Source organism: Myxocyprinus asiaticus, chromosome 48, assembly GCF_019703515.2.
Source record: "Myxocyprinus asiaticus isolate MX2 ecotype Aquarium Trade chromosome 48, UBuf_Myxa_2, whole genome shotgun sequence".
Taxonomy (NCBI): Eukaryota; Metazoa; Chordata; class Actinopteri; order Cypriniformes; family Catostomidae; genus Myxocyprinus; species Myxocyprinus asiaticus.
Window position 1 is genome coordinate 9,201,988 of NC_059391.1, and position 22,335 is coordinate 9,224,322.

Genomic DNA, 22,335 nt, shown 5'->3' on the forward strand with positions numbered 1-22,335 from the left:
CAAATATTAATCCTCCAAACGGACTATGTTAATTCCTAATGAATTATTCACGCTGTGCTTGCAGCTATGTGTTCAGAAAGAGAAGGTGAGGGAGAGCGAGTGTGGAAAAAATTAAGATGGACGGACACATAGATAGATAGATAGATAGATAGATATGACAGACAGACAAATAGATAGATAGATAGATAGATAGATAGATAGATAGATAGATAGATAGATAGATAGTTAAAGAAAGAAAGAAAGAAAGAAAGAAAGAAAAGACAGACAGACAGACAGACAGACAGACAGACAGACAGACAGATAGATAGATAGATAGATAGATAGATAGATAGATAGATAGATAGATAGATAGATAGATAGATCTGTATCCATCAAACCAGGACGGATCTGGAGAAAGAAAAAAATTAGTGAGAGAGCGACAGTAGGACAGACAGATGGGGTGAGAGAGTGGTGACACCTGATTGGCTGGTGATTGTGGTTCCCTGTAAGGTCTGTACTGCATTTTTATCCCTGCATCTGTATTCAGCACACAACCTACTAAATGCAGAAAATGGGACTTCAGGAGACTGACAGGGCTGAGTCTGCCACCACACAGAGCTCAATTACCCTCAGAACAGGGCAACGTCTCCAGAGTCTTCTACACTATCACACTCAATATCTCTTTCGCTTCCATTTTTCTTGCTATGTCTTTTCCACTTTTCTTTTTGGTCCCTCCTTTTCTTGTTGTTGATATACTGAAGATATACTGTATTCTTAGACTTTGCACAATTCTTCTTAAAGGGTCGTTTTCAACACTTTGGTAGCGTTTTTTCTTTTTTTTTTTTTTTTTTTCTGAGGTCCATTGTAAAGTGAAGGATTTTTGCACCAAAATTTTTTTGTAATTTTATTTCACAGTACCATTTTCCACCCTCTCTTTGACCATTAAAATTAAACTAGGTTTTGCTATTGAAATCGGTGTTCTTAACAAAATTTGAATCACTGCCCCCAGTGGCTGAAGCTGGAAGTGCAGTCATTTGAGAGCGAAAATACAATCTCCGAATCATGCTCATCATTATTTATGTGGACACGATTACTTCCTAGTTCCTTTACGACTCAGTACACTTGACATTGTGTTGATTAATGCATATGGGGAGTGTCTTCTTACACGACATGGTTGAAACCTCTCTACAGTAACGTCAATATTCTAATATTTGCTATGGTGTTTGAACCCCACCTGTTTTGGCGCGAAGCTGTCCATTATAAAAGCAGGTGTGCAAACACCTGAATTTCTCAGAATTTCTTCCTTCAAGACAGTGATCATCTCTTGTCTAGAAGCCCTCTATCCTTCACCATCAATATACACGAGTCAGCAGGCGGAATCTTCACGGCAATGAGAAGTCTCTCCACTCCCCTGCAATGCTCAGGTGAACATTTGGTAACACTTTATTCTGATGGTCCCAAATACATATTTAACTGACTATAAGTAACTTATCAACTGGCTTGCTATAGCTAGTAAACAGTGTTTCAACAAACATTCAGTAGACTTTCAGTAGCCTGTATATAGATCTTTATTAATGACCTTTTAATGAACTGATGTTCTCAACAATAATGTAAGTGTATGTCATTAATAAAGATCTATATACAGGCTACTGAAAGTCTACTGAATGTTTGTTGAAACACTGTTTACTAGCTATAGGAAGCCAGTTGATAAGTCACTTATAGTCAGTTAAATATGTATTTGGGACCATCAAAATAAAGTGTTACTGAACATTTAGTCCGCCTCGCTGCTTCGCTGGTGAACGGGCCGCTTCAGTATCCTGATTCCCCGCAGCGCTTCGGCAGGTGTTGTGTATCCTTAAAAAGCAATTGCATATTGTATATTGTGTGAAATATAAATATGCACAGTTGTGCTCAAAAGTTTGCATACCCTGGCATAAATTGTGAAATTTTGGAATTGATTTTGAAAATACGACTGATCATGCAAAAAAACTGTTTTTATTTAAGGATAGTGATCATATGAAGCCATTTATTATCACATAGTTGTCTGGCTCCTTTTTAAATCATAATGGTAAGAGAAATCACCCAAATGGCCCTGATCAAAAGTTTACATACCCTTGAATGTTTGGCCTTGTTACAGACACACAAGGTGACACACACGGGTTTAAATGGCAATTAAAGGTTAATTTCCCACACCTGTGGCTTTTTAAATTGCAATTAGTGTCTGTGTATAAATAGTCAATGAGTTTGTTAGCTCTCACGTGGATGCACTGAGCAGGCTAGATACTGAGCCATGGGGAGCAGAAAAGAACTGTCAAAAGACCTGTGTAACAAGGAGATGGAACTTTATAAAGATGGAAAAGGATATAAAAAGATATCCAAAGCCTTGAAAATGCCAGTCAGTACTGTTCAATCACTTATTAATAAGTGGAAAATTTGGGGATCTCTTGATACCAAGCCAAGGTCAGGTAGACCAAGAAAGATTTCAGCCACAACTGCCAGAAGAATTGTTCAGGATACAAAGAAAAACCCACAGGTAACCTCAGGATAAATACAGGCTGCTCTGGAAAAAGATGGTGTGGTTGTTTCAAGGAGCACAATACGATGATACTTGAACAAAAATGAGCTGCATGGTCGAGTTGCCAGAAAGAAGCCTTTACTGCACCAATGCCACAAAAAAGCCCAGTTACAATATGCTCGAAAACACCTTGACACTCCTCACAGATTCTGGCACACTGTAATTTGGAAAGACGAGACCAAAATAGAGCTTTATGGTCACAACCATAAGCGCTATGTTTGGAGAGGGGTCAACAAGGCCTATAGTGAAAAGAATACCATCCCCACTGTGAAGCATGGTGGTGGCTCACTGATGTTTTGGGGGTGCATGAGCTCTAAAGGCACGGGGAATCTTGTGAAAATTGATGGCAAGATGAATGCAGCATGTTATCAGAAAATACTGGCAGACAATTTGCATTCTTCTGCACGAAAGCTGCGCATGGGACGCTCTTGGACTTTCCAGAATGACAATGACCCTAAGCACAAGGCCAAGTTGACCCTTCAGTGGTTACAGCAGAAAAAGGTGACGGTTCTGGAGTGGCAATCACAGTCTCCTGACCTTAATATCATCGAGCCACTCTGGGAAGATCTCAAGCGTGCGGTTCATGCAAGACGACCAAAGACTTTGCATGACCTGGAGGCATTTTGCCAAGACGAATGGGCAGCTATACCACCTGCAAGAATTTGGGGCCTCATAGACAACTATTACAAAAGACTGCATGCTGTCATTGATGCTAAAGGGGGCAATACATAGTATTAAGAACTAAGGGTATGCAGACTTTTGAACAGGGGTCATTTCATTTTTTTCTTTGTTGCCATGTTTTGTTTTATGATTGTGCCATTCTGTTATAACCTACAGTTGAATATGAAACCCATAAGAAATAAAAGAAATGTGTTTTGCCTGCTCACTTATGTTTTCTTTCAAAATGGTACATATATTACCATCCTCCAAGGGTATGCAAACTTTTGAGCACAACTGTATATACTGTGTATATATATAAAGTAAGTGTTCCTTGTGCGAGAGACATATCCACTGTCAGATTAGCATGAGAGCTGCATTCACTGTCTGGGCTGTGCCCATGCAGATTCAGCTCTCATGGAGAGAGACTGCCCTCACTGCGAGGGCATGAGTCTCAAGATGATTCGCTCGCGAATCACCCTTGTTCTGAGGGATGATTCAGCCTCACGCACCCTTCCACCCACCTCTTCTGTGATGCCCGAGGATTCACACGAGGAGGCGTGGCCCCTTGAGCAGGATGAATTTGAGGTGGACCTCGTGCCGGCACACGCCCTACGAGCCCCTCAATCTCCACATGATGCATCTTTGCCGATACGTTATGTGCGAGATGAGCTCCGGCACTCTGAAAGAGCGCGCGGCCTCATCTCGTTCAGCAGTTCTGACGCTAGGAATGATAATGATGATGTCATGTCTCTCGCTGCATCAGGCGAGTGGTCAGTGGATGATGCTGCCTCCCCTCCCCCCAGCGAGGGCGAGGAGCGTGTACATGCCACTGACAAGGAGATGCTTCGCGTCTTTTCAAGGGTGGTTGAAGAGCTCAATATCGAGTGGTTCCTCCAGAGGAACCTACACAATCTTGCCTTGATGAAAGGTTCCTGCAGTCCGGACACCGTCAAGAGGCTGTGTTCCGGAAATCTGCCCCATTCTTCCCCGAAGTTCATAACGAACTGTTTAAGTCCTGGCGCACGCCATTATCGGCACGCTCACGCAGTGATGCCATCCTCTCTAATGTGGATCACGTGGAAGAGAACGGTTATGCCCAACTACCCCCTGTGGAGGAGGTGGTAGTGGCACACCGCTGCCCAGCAAGTAACAGGATGTGGAAATCACGGCCCATACATCTTTCCAAGCCGTGTCGACAAACATCCGCACTGGCTGGAAAAGCTTACTCAGCCAAGATCCTCAAGTAAATGGATAAGCAAGGCTTCGATCCACAGACATTCAAAGAGCTCTGCACCGCTACAGACTTAGCACTACCATGGACCATGGGCAAGCGGGTAGTTCTGGATCGACCCTCACAGAAATGAGTGATAAGGGAAAAGCCACTCTGTTGGATGCTCCACTGTATACAGCCGGCCTCTTTGTCGGCTCTGTGAATAAGTTTGCTGAGCATTATGTCACGACTCAGCAGCAATCGCAGGCTCTGAAACACTTTATGCCAAAACGGAATACATCACAGTCGGTTTGCCCTCGCTCTGATTCAAGCCAGTGCCTGACTAAAAGCCCCATACCTGCTGTCTTGGCGCCGCTACCTGCCACCACCAAGCCTACAGAAGCCGTGGCCCAAGCAAAAGCAGCTGTATCAGCGCATACCCCATGCCGACAGGAGAACCCCCCCCCCCCCACACCCCTCCACACACACACACAAAGACACAAAACACTGTTCCCCATCTCCCCACTGCTGTATGTTGGGAAAGGAATATTGTTGTTCACAATATTATTCAAAATGTTGTTTCTCAAGATGCGCTTCCCCCGGTGAGCCTCCTTTATTCTGTCATCAGCAAAGTCCAGGTGGACATGGAAACAGTTCTGTTAATTGCGCCGAAATGGCCCAATCAGCCATGGTTTCCGGAAATGATAGAGATGCTGTACAGCTTCCCATGGGAAATACCGCTGAGGAGGGATCTCTCAGGCGCAAGGCTCAATCTGGCATCCCCAGCCCAAGCTGTGGAACCTGCATTTGTGGCCCCTGAACGGAGCACGTTAAATGCGCCAGAACTGACGCATTCAGTCAGGAACACCATTTTACATGCCAGAGCACCATCCATGAGACGCCTCTATGTGCTAAAATGGAATGTGTTCACTGATTGGTGTCGCTCACATGGCAAAGACTCAATAAGCTGCCCCATACATGAAATTCTCATATTTCCTCAAGAGCAATTAGACGCAGGACTTACTCCATCAACGCTCAAAGTGTATGTGGAGACTATATCTGCGTATCACACACATAAAGCCGCCACCACTACAGGCAAGCATGATTTAATCATAAAGTTCCTTAAAGGAACAAGACGATTAAACCAACCTCGGCCGGCTACAGTCCCGACTAGGGACTTAACTTTAGTCCTAAAAGCTCTCGCAGGGCCCCCCTTCGAGTCTTTTGACTCTGTTGATTTTCACATGCTCTCCATTAAGACCACACTACTGCTGGCTCTGGCCTTAGTAAAACGGGTTGGTGATCTGCATGCACTATCAATCGACAATTCATGTCTGGAGTTTGGCCCTGGTCTTTCAAAAGCCACTGTCAAACCCAGAAAAAGCTATGTACCTAAGGTCCTAACCACGCCCTTGAGAACGCAGGTGGTTAACCTTCAGGCCTTCTTCCCTCCTCCATTTAATTTGGATGAGGAACAATCATTGCATTGTTATGCCCTGTGTGGGTGCTACACGCATACATTGAGTGTACCCGCCAGTTCAGACTGTCTGATCAGCTCTTTGCATGCTATGGAGGATGCACAAAAGGAATGTCTGTCTCCAAGCAAAGACTTTATCACTGGATTGTTGATGTAATTGCCCTGGCTTATGAGTCGCAGGGAAAGACTTGCCCAATTGGTGTTAAAGCACACTCAACTAGAGGCATGGCCTCCGCATGGGCATGGACGAATGATATATCCTTACAAGATATATGTTTTGCAGTAGGATGGTCTTCTCAAAACACATTCGCAAGGTTTTACAACCTAGACGTAACGTCTCTCTCTTCACAAGTCCTCTATGTTTAGAGCGCTTGCTATTTCATTGGTAAAATATATACTTATGCTCCTCCCTTTAAGGACAAGCTCCCCATCTTTTTACACAACTGCCTGCATTCAGGCCATTGTAATTTACCATAAGTCACAAGCACTTACATTATAAATAAACTCCCTTCCCAACTGGGTTTGTGAAGGAGATCATTCATACTATATGACTATAGTTAATATATTTATTCTGAGTGCTCACTGTGACATACTCTTGTCAGTTGCCGCCCCACAAGAGTGCGGCGTAATGTTTCCTTTCTGGGAGGTTATGTCGTGTAGTGCGGCGTGGTGGGATTCTGTTCCCCATATGCATTAATCAACACATGTCAAGTGTAATGAGTTGTAAGGGAAAGTCTTGGTAACATACATAACCTTGGTTCCCTGAGATGAAGGGAACGAGACATTGTGAATGCTAGCTGCGCTACAAGACTCGGAGTTCTTGAGATACGAGCGATGCGCTCCTTGTTCTCAATTCTCAGAAATTCTGAGGAAATGGTGTTTGCGCACCTGCTTTTATAGCGGACAGCTTCGCACCAAAACAGGAAGGGCTCAAACACCATAGCCAATATTAGAGTATTGGCATTATTGTAGAGAGGTTTCAACTAGGTAGTGTAAGAAGGCACTCCCTATATGCATTAATCAACGCATTGTCTTGTTCCCTTCGTCTCAAGAAACCGAGGTTACGTACGTAACCAAGACATTTCTAGATTTGGTTCAAGTCCTTCCTTCAGTGTAAGTCTATGGGATTTATTTCACCGTTTAATCATCTACTAGGCAAAAATTGTAAGGATGATTGCTTAGAAAATGTTCTTCAGGTTTCATATACCCATTCATTCACCCCTCTTTTAGTCTGGACTGGAAGATCTTTTTATTTTTAAAACCTCCTGCTATTATTCTCTCTCACACTTTCTCTGTCGCCTCTCGCTCTCCCCGTGACAGGCCTCTGGATGTGTTAATGGAGGGGTTGGTGATTGTGTGTGTAAGAAAGAACACATAGAAAAGGAGTGTGTGTGGAATAAAAATAAAGGAAAAATGTATACACCTACCGTTCTTATGAGTTTTTTAAAGAGATAGTTTATTCAAATTCATTTACTTACCATTATGGAATTTCAAACCTGTATGGTTTACTTTCTTCCATTAAACACAAAAGAAGAAATAAGGCCTTGGACACCATCAAGTTCCAACTATAAGTTTAAAATAGTTTAAAAAAAACTATAAATCAGACTTTGTGTTCCAACAAAATTTCAGTGCTTATTCGCTGAAAATGTTCCCCTTGGCTGCAGTGATGGGCACAACATTTATTATTATTGTTATTATTATTTAAAATAAAAATACAAAATACAGTACTTCAGTTTAAATTATCAAAATAAAATACTGTATTTTGTATCTAGAAAATACACAAAATACATGTAAAATTGGCCATTCAATGAAGTATCACTATTAGGCTGAAATATATCGGAACCTATTCTGAATGCAAAGAACATTTTGGTGTACAGCTGCTCAGAAACTTTTGTTTTCATTTCAGCTACCTCTTCCCTTCCCCTGCCCAGTAGGAAATAAGAAATTACAAAAAAAAAAAAAAAAAAAAAAAAAAAAACATTTCAAACACCTTTTTTTTTATTATTTTCACCACCACCATTACTTCTCACTCAGTTACTCAATAACAGAAAATCTATTATTTTGCTAGTTGCTAACACCAACAAGACTGACTAGCTAGCGCTAATGTCCAGTGCTAGTGCTAACACTATTTTCCCTTGCAAAACTGAATGGTGTTCAATTTTAGCTTGCTAGCTAGCGATCTATCTAATGATAGCTTGTGAACTCGCTAACGATAGTTAGACTAGCTCGCTAGCTGGCTGCTGACTAGTTTTGATTTCCTCACTGTTGACATGCATTGCACTGGCTAGTGAAAAGTATCATAGCTACCTTAATATTTAAATGGAAATTAAATAACAATTGCCAGCAATTATTATGTTTTATACAACAAGTAGAATTGACCATCACACCCTCCCTTATCTACTCCATATTTCCCTTCATGGACGCAGAAAATTCGTTCACCCAATGCTAGATGGAGCCGTTCTCTCTGACATCTGCAGCTCAGTGGCATGAAAGTTGGGGGGCATGCCTGAACTTGTTGATACAGGAAATCAGCAGCCAAATAATGAGGTTGACTGGCACAAAGTACTTTATGTATTTTGAAAACACACAAATACCAAACTTAAATGTATTTAGATACAAATTACATTTCAAGATTTTAAAATAAAAAAGTACAAAATAGTATTTTGTATTTCAAATACATATTTCAAATACATGTACCTGAAATACTGCCCATCTTTCTTGGCTGCAACACTCAAAAGTGATTTGTTTCTGTGTGTGTCTGTGTGTGTGTATACAATCTACAAGCCAGATGAAGTTTTTAATGCAGCCACTGATCGGTCAAATCCACATCCTCTTCCTTTAACAGGAAGCAGAATTCAACTGCTTTAATTCACACTGCTTGTAAACTTCATCCCCTGATGATATATAATGTATCCAGCAGTGGGTCTATTTAATATATACTGTATATACACTGGCGGCCAAAAGTTTGGAATAATGTACAGATTTTGCTGTTTCGGAAGGAAATTGGTACTTTAATTCACCAAAGTGGCATTCAACTGATCACAAAGTATAGTCAGGACATTACTGATGTAAAAAATTCCATCACTATTTGAAAAAAGTCATATTTGATCAAATCTAGACAGGCCCCATTTCCAGCAGCCATCACTCCAACACCTTATCCTTGAGTAATCATGCTAAATTGCTAATTTGGTACTAGAAAATCACTTGCCATTATACCAAACACAGTTGAAAGCTATATGGTTCGAAGCTTAACATTGTCTTTGTTTTTGAGTTGCCACTGTATGCAATAGACTGGCATGTCTTAAGGTCAATATTAGGTCAAAAATGGCAAAAAAAGAAACAGCTTTCTCTAGAAACTCATCAGTCAATCATTGTTTTGAGGAATGAAGGCTATACAATGTTTGAAATGGCCACAAAACTGAAGATTTCATTCAAAGGTGTACACTACAGTTTTCAAAGACAAAGGACAACTGGCTCTAAACAAGGACAGAAAGAAATGTGGAAGGCCAGATGTACAACTAAACAAGAGGATAAGTACATCAGAATCTCTAGTTTGAGAAATAGACGCCTCACATGTCCTCAGCTGACAGCTTCATTATATTCTACCAGCTCAACACCAGTTTCATGTACAACGGTAAAGAGAAGACTCAGGGGTGCAGGCCTTATGGGAAGAATCACAAAGAAAAAGCCACTTTTCAAACAGAAAAGCAAAAAGAAAAGGTTAGAGTGGGCAAAGAAACACAGACATTGGACAACAGATAATTGGAAAAGAGTGTTATGGATCTTAACCCCATTGAGCTTTTGTGGGATCAGCTAGACTGTAAGGTGCGTGAGAAGTGCCCGACAAGACAGCCACATCAATGGCAAGTGTTACAGGAAGCGTGGGGTGAAATGTCACCTGAGTGTCTGGACAAACTGACAGCTAGAATGCCAAGGATCTGCAAAGCTGTCATCGCTGCAAGTGGAGGATTTTTAGATGAGAACTGTTTGAGGTAGTTTTACATTTTTATTTTATTTATTTATTTTTTTTATAGTAATTTTTCACACACACACACACACACACACACACACACACACACACACACACACACACACACACACATATATATATTTAAATAACACAGCCCTTATAATCCCATTTATTGAAGGAATCATGTTTATTACATGTGATTGTGCTTATGTGAGCTTCAGTGTCTGATTCTATTTCATATCTAATATGCTAAAACATCATTATCAGTGCTTAATCTAATCTACATTCCATTGTTTGCCTTGGATTGGTCATACGGTGCTCCAAAATGTCAAATGATTCCCAAGTGGGCTGGACCACACAGCCATGATCTCTGTAATGCCTCGTCAGCAAAGAGATGTTTCAGTGGAATGTGTGTGTGTGTGTGTGTGTGTGTGTGTGTGCATGTGTGTGTGTTTCAAGGACAGCAGCTTTTGTTGAAGGATGTGTTGACTACCCTTAAGGCTTAAGTTATTCACATCCAACAAGGAGAGGACAGGAAAACCAAATTTGTAAAAATAGTATGACATAACCAGAGAAGATGCAATTGGAAATGAAAGCATAGTGCTTATTTGTTGGTAACGAAACCCAATATATACAATATAAAACCCAATATCAAAATTAAATATCTGAATGAATATTTATTTTGCCCTGTTGCCCACTTTATTGTTTTTGCTATTATTTGCCCCCTGCATTTGATTCTGAGGGAAACTTTTTCCTTTATGATGGCAATTTTATGAATAATAATTAAAAAATTATATATCAATAATAAACTGTGTGTCATCCTTTCAGGTTAAATGCATCAATTTCACAAGTTCATTAACAGTAACGAGAGATAAGATGCATAACTAGGCCTAGAATAGAATTTGTAGCCCAACAGTTTGTCAGTTTCAGTGGCATTTTTGCCCTGAGCCCCCCTTAATTTCTAATCCTGATTTGCACAGAGAGCAGGAATAGTAAATCAGATTTACTGTATATCCATTTTGCGAGACACGTAGTCAGGGATAAATGGAATATGCAAACCCGATCGAAAAGCAATCCAACCTATTAAGTGGCGTGACAAAGTGTAAATAGACCCATAGGGTAGAACCAAACAGGGGCGGACTGGCCATCGGGAGCATCGGGAGCTTTCCCGGTAGGCTGTCGGCAATGTGGGCCGGCCTGCTGATACGCAAATATAAAGAAATAATTATAATATTGTGTTGTATTTCTTTTGGCCCATCTTACAAATAAAAAAAGGATCATGATGAGTCAAAATTCAAAATGAAAAACATCAATGTTCTGTGCATCAGTGAGCCGGTGGGTTATGGTGTGGTATGTTGCGGGTCGGGTGTTGTGGGCCGCTCTGGACCAGAAAGTCCAGGGCCACTTTGTAGTCCCAGTCCACTCATGGAACCAAACACATCTTGAATGCATCAGCAAGCACATTTGCACATCTCGTTTGGATTTAATTACAGACGAGTGAATAAGCAACAAAAAAAAAAAAAAAAAACAAACACTCAAATGCACTCAAATCCCAAACAGCAGCTCTGTTCACCCCATTCAAACACAACTGTTGCTGTCTACATTTCCCACAAGGCTGAAGTGACCTTTCCACGGCGCAAAATATGCATCACTTAGTGGTGTACTGCAAATCTGACATTTACCCACGCCTGACTGCTGCTACAAAAAAAAAAAAAAAAAGTTAATGGCTTCCATGACCAACAGACAAAAGGTTTTGATAGCATATTTAAAGTAAATTTACTCCTTGACAAACAGGTACTACAGATTAAGATTAGGATTATGAAGATACAGATTAATAAAACAATATAGGGTGTCTGAAACCTAAAAAATACTGCTTTATTCCATATACCATGGCCAAGTCTAAGGGGGGGGGGGGGGGTTATGGGGGCATAGACCCACAATATTTTCCAAGTGGCCCCCTTGAAACTTCTGAAGACACCTGGACCAGTGCTGAAACATGATCAAGGGGGACCAACCCAAGCAAAATTATCAAGGAAGTGCACCCCTTGGTCCAATGAAAAATAAACAGTTACCCCCCCCCCCCAAAGATCACATCCTAGTAACGCCCCATTGTCTAAGGAAGTATATGTAATCATTGTGCTTAAGGAGGAGCCTTCATTGCTTCATGCTATCTGTTTAGTCATTGAATGATAGGCAGTGGGGCAACAAGGCATCCTCACTAGATTTTGGCCATAGTGTACTGCAAATACAGTCAGACAGACACCTGGGGTTAAGCAAGGACATCGGTGCCTGGTAGTCTGAGAGATTGATGGAAAGCTGAATGCATAATGTGATTCATGTTTAGTACACTGGCAGGTTTGCGGCTGGAATCGGATTCAGATCAGAGCTCTTTCAAAGCTTGTGGCTGTAATAATGATACACATCTTTATTTGAAATTGAATTAGCAGGAACCTCCATTAAGGTAGTAAGTAGCTCTTCATTCAATATCAATGCTGCTTGAAGACAACTGATGCTGACAAGATGCAGTTTCATCAGTCATGCAAAACTCAGTTCAAGTCATATCATGATGTCTAGTAATTTATATATGTATATATATTCTTTAAAGGGAATTGTGTAACATTTTTAATGTAAAAAATTGACTTCTTATAAAACTTGGCGGTTTTAGATTTATGAGTAAAATAAGGTCTGTGGTAAATATTACTTGAAGATACTTGGATGTTTTCTTCTAGAACATAAATTACACACAGTCATACCCCAAACAGATTCAAAATTCATGTTTGAGGAATGACTGTGTGTAATTTATGTTTTAGAACAAAACATCCGAGTATCTTTAAGTAATGTTTACTACAGACTTTATTTTACTCATGCAATCAAAACTGCCATTGTAAAAACGTCATGGTTACTTGTGTAACCTCCGTTCCCTGATGGAGGGAACGAGACGTTGTTTCAATGTAGTGACACTAGGGGTCACTCTTGGGAGCCCGAGACACCTCTGGTCTTTGATAAAAGGCCAATGAAAATTGGCGAGTGGTATTTGCATGCTACTCCCCCGAACAGACGGGTATAAAAGGAGCTGGTATGCAACCACTCATTCAGGTTTTATGCTGAGGAGCCGACATAAGGTCCGGACATTTCAGCAGGTAGTTCAGCGTTGTGGCAGGAGGGACACAACGTCTCATTCCCTCCATCAGGGAATGGAGGTTACACAAGTAACCATGACATTCCCTATCTGTCACTCACTCGACGTTGTGTCGATGTAGTGACACTAGGGGTCCCTATACGAAACGCCACAATTGGCTGAACTGTGTTACGTGTACTGGCGGTGTGTGGTGGGCAGACTACTGTGTGCCTCATAGCCAGCACACCAGGTCGACACGTAACCTCCCCCAACATAGTGATGAGTGTCGAATGGCCCTTTTTGGGGACAAGTCGACTACCCAAGAGATAGAGACAGGCTTAACCCAGTCGTGGTCTCTTTTCCCCTTCTCTTTTTTCCACACCCTAAAAAAGAAGGGGGATTATCCGAATGGGCCGCCAGGTCTAGTCGGGGGGTGTCCCTCCCAAGGGGAAGACACAGCGGAGACCACACCTCACCCAAAGAGAGGGGGGGATATTTAAGTGGAAGGATACGTCACATGGTCTTTCCAACCATGTGGAGAGTCTTCAAGGTAGATCCTGCCCAATGGGGGAGGAGTTACTACAAACATGGAGACTGGGGCAGAAGGGCTCTGCCCAAGGAAGATGCAGTTTGCCAACAGGGAAACGAATTAGCGGAAGATATATATCTCATGGGGTTAGCCTTACAGGGAACCGCCACATGCGGAGCACCTACCCCAGAACAGGACTCTTAGTTAGCATGTGTACTGGGCTGGCAGCGAATCTCTCCAAAAACTCGACTGCCACAGGGCTCGGAGGAAGTCAACCAGGGAACAAACTTGTGAACACTACTGGGAATTAATGGCGCATGTCTTCAGCTCAAAAGGAGGTGGAAGGCGCTATGTGCAAGCGATACACCCAGCCGGCTATCCCGGGCTTATCCGCTTGTGTTGCGTGCCACTACCTGGGATGAAACTGGTTCCACTCGGAGAATGTAGAACCTTGCAATGGTGTTGGGTATTGCCCAGCCCACTGCTCTGCAAATGTCTGTTAGAGAGGCACCTCTGGACAGGGTTTAGGAAGCCGCTACACCCCTGGTAGAATGGGCTCATAGCCCTACTGGGGGCTGCATGTCCTGGGCGAGATATGCCATAGTTATGGCGTCAATGAGCCAGTAGGTGATCCTCTGCTTGGAGACAGTGCTTCCTTTCCGCTGTACACCAAAGCAGACAAAGAGCTGCTCAGAGATTCTAAAGCTCTGTGTGCGATCCAAATAGATGCGTAAAGCTCGCACTGGACACAGCAATGACAGGGCTGGGTCTGCCTCCTTCTGGGGCAGCGCCTGCAGGTTCACCATCTGGTTTCCAAAATGGGGTTGTGGGAACCTTGGGCACATAGCCCGGTCAGGGTCTCAGGATCACGTGAGAGTAACCCGGACCGAACTCCAGGCATGTTTCGCTGACAGAGAACGCTTGCAGGTCTCCTACCCTCTTGATAGAAGTGAGCGCAGTCAGGAGGGCAGTCTTCAAGGAGAGCGCCTTAAGCTTGGCTGACTGCAAAGGCTCAAAGGGGGCTCTCTGTAGACCCTGAAGAACTACAGAGAGGACCCATGAGGGAACGAGGCGTGGTCTGGAGGGATTCAGCCTCCTGGCACCTCTTAGGAACCTGATGATCAGGTCGTGCTTCCCTAAGGACTTACTGTCGACTGCGTCGTGGTGTGCTGCTATGGGGGCAATGTACACCTTCAAGGTGGAAGGGGACAGCCTCCCTTCCAACCTCTCCTGCAGGAAGGAAAACACTGATCTGACTGCGCATCTCTGGTGGTCCACATCTGGGTGGGCCAGTAGGGTGCTACCAGGACGACCTGCTCCTCATCCTCCCTGACCTTGCACAGGGTCTGTGCAAGCAGGCTCACTGGGGGAAATGCATATTTGCGTAGGCCAGGGGGCCAGTTGTGTGCCAGCGCGTCTATGCCGAGGGGAGCCTCGGTGAGAGCGTACCAGAGCGGGCAGTGGGAGGATTCTTGGGAGGCAAACAGGTCCACCTCTGCCTGTCCGAATCGACTCCAAATCAGCTGGACCACCTGAGGGTGGAGTCTCCACTCTCCCCTGAGGGTAACCTGCCGTGACAGCGCGTCCGCTGTAGTGTTGAGGTTGCCCGGGATGTGAGTGGCTCACAGCGACTTGAAGTGCTGCTGACTCCAGAGGAGGAGACAGCGGGTGAGTTGTGACATACAACGAGAGCACAGACTGCCTTGGTGGTTGACATATGCTACCGTTGCTGTGTTGTCTGTCCGAACTAACACGTGCTTGCCCTGAATCAATGGCCGGAACCTCCATAAGGCGAGCAGAATTGCCAACAACTCGAGGCAGTTGATGTGCCAATGCAGTCGCGGACCCGTCCAGAGGCCGGCGGCTGCATGCCCATTGCAAACAGCGCCCCAGCCCATTTTGGAGGCGTCTTTCGTGAACACGACACGCCTAGAGACCAGTTCTAGAGGAACACCTGCCCATAGAAACGAGAGGTCGCTCCAAGGGCTGAAAAGACGGTGACAGGCCAGCATGATGACCACGCGATGTGTCCTGTGACGCCATGCCCATCTCGAGACTCGAGTCTGGAGCCAGTGCTGAAGCGGCCTCATATGCATCAACCCGAGCAGGGTGGCCACCGCCGAGGATCCCATATGCCCCAGGAGCCTCTGAAAAAGTTTCAGTGGAACCGCTGTTTTCTGTTTGAACACCTTCAAACAGGCCAGAACCGACTGGGCACGCTCGTTCGTAAGGCGCACCGTCAAGGAGACTGAGTCCAACTCCAAACCGAGAAAAGAGATGCTCTGAACCGGGAGGAGCTTGATCTTTTCCCAGTTGACCCGAAGCCCTAGTCAGCTGAGGTGTGAGAGCACCAGGTCCCTGTGTGTGCACAACATGTCCCGAGAGTGAGCTAGGATTAGCTAGTCATCGAGATAGTTGAGAATGCGAATGCCCACCTCCCTTAAAGGGGCAAGGGCAGCCTCTGCGACCTTCGTGAAGACACGAGGAGACAGGGACAGGCGGGAAGTATTTGTACTGATACGCCTGACCCTCAAATGCAAACCGCAGGAAGGGTCTGTGTCGAGGAAGGATCGAGACGTGGAAGTACGCATCCTTCAGGTCTACCGCCGCAAACCAATCTTGATGCCGGATGCTCGCCAGAATGCGTTTTTGCATCAGCATCTTGAACGGGAGTCTGTGTAAGGCCCGGTTCAGTACTCGCAGGTCCAAGATTGGCCGCAACCCACCGCCTTTTTCGGTACGATGAAGTAGGGGCTGTAAAACCCCTTCTTCATCTCGGCTGGAGGGACAGGTTCTATCGCACCCTTCCGTAGGAGGGTAGCGATCTCCGCATGCAAGATAGCAGCATTTTCGCTCTTGACCAAGGTGAAGTGAATACCGCTGAACCTGGGCGGGCACCTGGCGAACTGAATCGCGTAGCCGAGTTGGACGGTCCGGATCAGCCATCGCGACGGATTGGAAAGCATGAGCCACGCATCCAAGTTCCGCGCAAAGGGGATCAAGGGGACAACGTCGTCGGACGTACCGGTAGGTGGGGCCTCGCGGCAGGGTGGAGCTCGAGGTGCCACACCACGTCGTGGCCGTGTTGAGTCTAGGGACATCGAAGCACTTACCTGGCTCCTTGTGACCACCCCTGGAACAGCCTGGGATGGGGGAGGAAGAGGCCTGTCCTCGTAACCCGTGGAGACTGCCACATCGGGGGCGGCTGTGTGCCACAACTGGGCGCTCAGGGGTGGAAAGGCCACCGCTGGAGCGCCAATCCTGCAAGAAAAAACCCGTGGATAGTATTTTAGAGAAATATATACTCTTTTAGAGGAAAAAAGCTCTTTCAGAAAATATACTCTCTTGTTTTTCTGCCAAAGCGCCCAGGGGCGTTCTCTGCAGTGCACCAGTGCAGAGGAGGGAGAAGCCACTGAAATGTGCCGTCAGATCCAGCAGAGGTGAATGAACAGTAGGATTCAGCTCAATGAGCATGACTGTTTGGCTCCGAAGAGAAAATCTGAATGAGTGGTTGCATACCAGCTCCTTTTATACCCATATGTCCGGGGGAGTGGCATGCAAATACTACTTGCAAATTTTCATTGGCCTTTTATCAAAGACCAGAGGTGTCTCGGGCTCCCAAGAGTGACCCCTAGTGTCACTACATCGACACAACGTCGAGTGAGAGACAGATAGGAAATATTAGAAAATACCCATATTACAAAATTCATGAGAACCCATGATTATTTAGCCTTCAAATTGCAAATGGACTTTAGGGCTGAACAGCTATAGGAAGACGAACCAGAATCTTTAGATTCCTTACGACTCCCATCCCTATGAATAAGGTTCTCCAGGTTTCCCTGGACACTCTATTCTGTCTTCCATATATCGATAAACAGATAGTCCCACCCCAAACACACGCCATTGGTTGAGCCAGTGTTGCTATGTTGGACTGGTTGAGATGCTCAAACAATCAGCAATATTTTGATACTACCACAGAGCCACAGTGTTTACACTTTTCTGCGTATTAAGTTGAAATAGGAAAACCCATATTAGGAAAATCCAGAGAGAACTCGTGGTGAATTATTCATGGTTTGCTTACGAATTGACGTCATGGCTGAACAGCTCTATAGGAAGAGGAACCAGAATCATTAGATTCTTTCAACTCCCATCCCTATGAATAAATTCCTCCAGAAAAATGTATGTTGCTAACAAGTTGCTAAATAAGGACCACCACTACTACAAGCAAGTACGTGTACAACATGATCACACGGGAAGTCGCCATGTTGTTTCAGAGAGTTCCAGTACCCTAGCATCGGCCACATTATGCCAACTCACCAACAAGAGCCACCTCTTATCAGACTTGTTTGCAATCGCTCTAGTGTGTTTACCCTCCCGGAACCGTGATGCATCAACAGAGTGGGAGACCCGAGTTCAGATCCCACCTTGAAACCAGGAAGTTGTCAAGTTCGCATAATCAGTGACAAGCGCGATTCAGAAGTTGCATTTTTCCCTCTAACATTTCATTTTTACTCCACTGATGATTAGGTTTAGGTTTGGGGTTTGGGTTGGGGGGTACAGTATATAAAAATATGCATTCCTCTTCACTGTAAAACAGACTCACTTCACTAAAAACAACTCACTTCACAACTCGCTTTTGGCGCCCCTCCGTGACATTTCACCCAGAAAATTAAGCTCACATATGCTCAACAACACTTACCACTTTGGCCTCTGGGGGCAGTGTTTTGCATTTCGGTAAGCACAGACCAATTTTATCTTAAGAAATGTCAACCCACTGTTTCCGAAACTGAAAAACGGGGTAGTCCTTAGTTATCAACTTGCTAGCAACATACAAAAAAAAAATATATAATAATATATATATATATATATATATATATATATATATATATATATATATATATATATATATTAAAACATTGGCTTTAAAATTGCATTAATTCAATCATTAATTGGTGCAACTGTTTATGAGAATTTATTTTTTTACATCCCAGTACAGACCAGACCAAAAACAGCGGTCGTCATGGGCCGTTAGCAAAACCTACAGGCAGAGTCACAATTAACAGAATTGGTTTAGAACGAATGACTGTCCTGGAGTTCATTACACTAATTGCTCTCTGCTTCAACTGACTATACACCACATAGTAAACCTGATCAAATCAATGTTGCATTGTGCTGTAGAGCTTTTTACAAACTCAGCCGTTTTTAAGTGAAATTCACTTTAAAAACATACAAAGAATTGTGCACACATCCAACTGAATAAGTGATTACAAAAAAACTACCAACAGCTTTATCTGTGACCACAGACATGAAGTCCTTGGACAGAAATTGAATTTCGTGAGATTGAGGCTGACAGAACATTCTTTTGGCAGCGAAAATGGATGGAACAAGATGCGGATTAAAAAAGGATCATTGTAGTAGGCAATATAAATATGACCTTTGACCCCTCTATTATTTAGAATGTGTTCTACCCCCTGATTTATATAATCACAGTTCAGAGCAAAGTACTGTATCTTTAGATGAACTAATGTGAGCATTGAGCTCATGTGGAGGCAAGAGACAGTATAATAATGGAGAATGCCATCATAGAAGAGTCTAAGCAATTGGCTGATATGGAAGGAAATCAAAAAATGTCTAAAAAATTCATTATTTTTATTGTTTCGTTCTCCCATATGCATTCTCTTTCATGTTTAAGGGGCGCTGACACTGTCTAAGTTTACATGTACACCAATAGTCTGATTATTGGGAGGTTCCAGAATGGCTAACGTTGCTTAAAGCAACCTTAAACTCTGTACAACTTTGTTGCATCGTCAGCAGCCACTGTTACTCATGTTACTTCAAATCGCAAAATATAAAATAAATGACTTAAGGTCTCTGTGACTGCTAATTGAGGAGACCCTGTATCTAATTTGCAAGTGAACAAGGCAATAATCACTTAATAAAAAGTGAATTCTGCTATAATCAGCGAAGTTATCTCTTCACTGCAAGCACGGAACACTTCCATTGATTATCACAAAAGAGTTTCTAATTTTGTTTCATTGTGTCACATATTTGCAGTGTAGACAGCTTTATTTGCTTACAGTGGGAAAATACTTTAATAGCAGTCCTCGCTTGCAATTTGGACAATTTTCTGTCCTTTCTGTCCACATCCCTCATGCACCCAGCTGCTGTAAACAGATACAGCCCAGTCCCTGGTGTTCAAAGCGGCCCAGCAGAAACTGTTTACACAAAGAACGGCACCCCATCACTCCCCTCTCCCATCTGCCCTTCTCTTCTCCTCAGTGAGCCACTGGAGTCTCTTATCAGAGTGCAGCAGGAGCGCTGCTGAGCCCAAAGAGTGCGGTAAATAACCGCTGATAGCGCAGGTGCTAATGAAGCTGTCTCAGTCTGCACAAATTGAGACAGTCACAGTTCATATTGTGTCTGCAACTCTAAAACAAGCATGATAAGCCAAAACCATGACCTTGTGAGGAATGCAAACATTTTGTATACAATGGATACTTGAAAGGAAGGATCTGTGTTACAACCCTTTTTAAAAGACAGCTTAAACCAGCCTATGGTATTTTACTGATCTTATCTGGTTTAAGTGGTTTCACATTAAATATTTTTATATGCAATAGATATGTGAAAGGTAAGAAATTGTACTGCAATTTTGCCTAATAATAATAATAATAATAATAAAAAAAGCCTATAGTGTTTTGCTGCTTTTAACTAGTTTATGCTGATTTAATTGGTCTCCCATCCTTGCAACACAAAAATCTTTACATGTGATGGATACTTGAGGTAGGAATTGTGTTGTAAACCTGCTGAAAAAACCCACATTAAACCAGCGTTAGGTGGTTTGCTGGTCTTCTTTGGTTTAAGATGGTCTCCCAGTCTCCCTGCACAAACATATTTTCACACAATGATTATGTGAGAGGTATGAACTGTGTTGCAACCCTGAAGAAAAAAAAAAAAACAGCTTACACCAGCCTAAGATGGTTTGCTGGTCTGAGCTGGATTAACCTGGTTAAATGGTTTTCCAGCCTCAAACAAAAACATCTTCACATGTGATGGATTCTTGAGAGGTAGGAATTGTGTTGCAACTCTGCAGTAAAAAATCATGTTAAACCAGTCTAAAGTTGTTTGCTGGTCTTAGCTGATTTAGCTGGTCTCCCAACCTCCAAAACACAAACATCATCATATACGATGGATACTTTAGAGGCAGGAATTCTATTGCAACTCTGCAGAAATATGAATCTTAAACCAGCGTAAGGTAGTTTGCTGGTCTTAGCTAGTCTAAGTTGATTTGGCTGGTCTCCAAACCTCCAAACACAGACATCTTTACATGCAATGGATACTTGAGAGGTGGGAATTGTGTTGCAACCCTGCTGAAATTACAACCCCAATTCCGAAAAAGTTGTGACAATATGAAAAATGCTAATAAAAACAAAAAGGAGTGATTTGTAACTTATATTCATCCTTTGTTATATTGAAAGCACTACAACTAAACATTATATGATGTTTTACCTTGTGAGTTTCATTGTTTTTGTTTTTTTATTGTACAGTCATTTCAAATCAGATGGTTGCAACACACTCCAAAAAAGTTGGGACAGCTGAGTGTTTACTACAGTGAAACATCACCATTTCTTCTAATAACACTTATTAAGCATTTAGGCACTGAAGACACAAGTTTGTTAAGTTTAAAAATTGGAATTCTCCCCCATTCATCCATTATGCAGGTATTCAGCTGCACAATTGTATGGGGTCTTCATTGCCGTATTGTGTGCTTCATAATACACCACACACACTCAGTTGGAAATGGTCAGGACTGCAGGCAGGCTAATCTATCACCCGCACTCTCTGCTAATTCAGCCAGTATGTGGTTTGAAGTTGTCTTGCTGAAAATTCTGTGACGTCCCTGGAAAAGACGGTGCTGGATGGTAGTATATGCTGCTCTAAAATTTGTACATATGTATCTGTCTGCATTGATGGTGCCCTCACAGATGTGCAAGTTACCCATGCTGTGGGCACTGACACACCCCTTGCCCAAACAGACACTGGTTTTTGGACCTGACACTGATAAAAGCTTGGATGTTCCTTTTCCTCTTTGGCCTGGAGAACACAATGGCTGTGTTTTTCAAAAACTATTTGAAATGTGGACACGTCGGACCAAAAAAACATGGTTCCACTGTTTTACTTTCCATCTAAGATAAGACCGAGCCCAGAGAAGTCGGCAGCGCTTCTGGACAGTGTATGCAACGAGATTTGACCATATTCCTTGAATCTTTTAACTAAATTGTGCACTGTAGAGGGTGAAATGCCCAAAATCCTTCCAATGTGTCTTTGAGGAACATTGTTCTCAAAGTGCTGGGTTATTTACTGAAGCATCTGTTGGCAAATTGACAAGTCTCGAATGATGCTTGCTCTTGAAGGACTAGGCTGTTTGTGGAGGCTCCTTATATACTATGACATGATTGCCTCACCTGTTTAACATCTCCTGTTTCACATTGCCTTGTTATTTCAACTCGTCAAATTGTTTGTGACAAGGTTCTTTGTTTCTCTCAAGGAGGAAGCGGAGCCGGATAACAATCCAACATGAGTCTTTGATTTGTACACACAAATTTTAAGCTTTATAGCAGAATGCTCTCCAACACACACTGCCAAGGTCAGTGAGTATTTCTTTCGGAATCCCCACTTGGGAGATTATTCTGAAGAGTGCCTCTGCAACGCTATGTGCTGAGATGTTGCGCAGAGGCACTGCTTCTGGATATTGTGTTGCGTAGTCCACCAGAACCAACACAAAACGATGCCCACGTGCCGTCTGCTCTAATGTCATGA